The sequence below is a fragment of the Oryzias melastigma genome, linkage group LG11 (genome assembly GCF_002922805.2).
Source record: "Oryzias melastigma strain HK-1 linkage group LG11, ASM292280v2, whole genome shotgun sequence".
Classification (NCBI taxonomy): domain Eukaryota; kingdom Metazoa; phylum Chordata; class Actinopteri; order Beloniformes; family Adrianichthyidae; genus Oryzias; species Oryzias melastigma.
The window spans coordinates 22949596-22950604 of NC_050522.1; the positions used below are offsets into that span (position 1 = coordinate 22949596).

Genomic DNA, 1009 nt, shown 5'->3' on the forward strand with positions numbered 1-1009 from the left:
TGATTTAAGACCAAAACTTCATCCTCCATGAATCTACTTAACCCATTAAATTCATTTTGCATTGATGGAGTTCATCCTGTTACTGTCAGGTGAAGGTGGACGACATTCTAGACAGTTTACCAGTTCATCACAAAACCACACAAAGACACACAACAATAAACACTTTAAAGCTTGTGTGATTGATTGAGAGTAGCAGTAAATGACAGTGTCATCAGCATAAAGATGAAATTATGCATTTGGTGAGTTTGGACACAAGTTGTTCATATAAATAGAGAACAGAATGGGACCTCAAATTGAACCCTGTGGCACACCTTTCTTGATCTAATGAGCAAAAGAAATGGAGCTGGATATTTGTACAGACTGTGATCTGTTTGACAGATAATCAACCAGTAAAGCTTGATCAGAGATTCCAATATTAACCATCATTTTCACCAGGAGAGTGTGATCCACTGTGTGAAATGCTTTAGGTCAATAAAGAGAGCAGCACAGTATTTTTACAGTCAAGCTGCTGGATGACTTCAATTCAAAGTTTCAAGGTTGCTGTAACAGTTCTATACTGTTTTCTAAAACCAGACAAAAATCAGACAAAATACTGTTTGATTCTAGAAACTCCTTCAGTTGTTCACACACCAACTTTTCAAACATTTTCCCTTCCTGGTAGATTTGATGATGTCAGAAGGTCTAAAGTTTCTCTATTTAAAAAGTGTGTTATTATTGACAATTGTTTATTTTATTTAGAACAAGACATTGATACTTTTGAAAAGCTGACAGACTGTTTTAACTGTTGGACAATGCATTTTAAATAAAAAAGGGAATAAGCTAAAATGTTGGAACCAAAACTTTTGTTTTTTAGCTTCAGTGCAGATGTTCATTCAGATCAGTTCCTCTTTAGCTGAAAGAGGTTTTTGTACGACGTTGTTTCACTGTGTGAACGGATAGCTTTGACTCTGCTGACAGTAATAAACAGAGGTGGGGACTCGAGTCACATGACTTGGACTCGAGTCAGACT

At 36.2% G+C, this 1009-nt stretch overlaps 1 gene segment (V, D, J or C); it reads right to left on the reverse strand.

The window, feature by feature from the left end:
- Positions 1-1009, reverse strand: part of LOC112162471 — a 2268-nt gene that overhangs the window by 643 nt on the left and 616 nt on the right.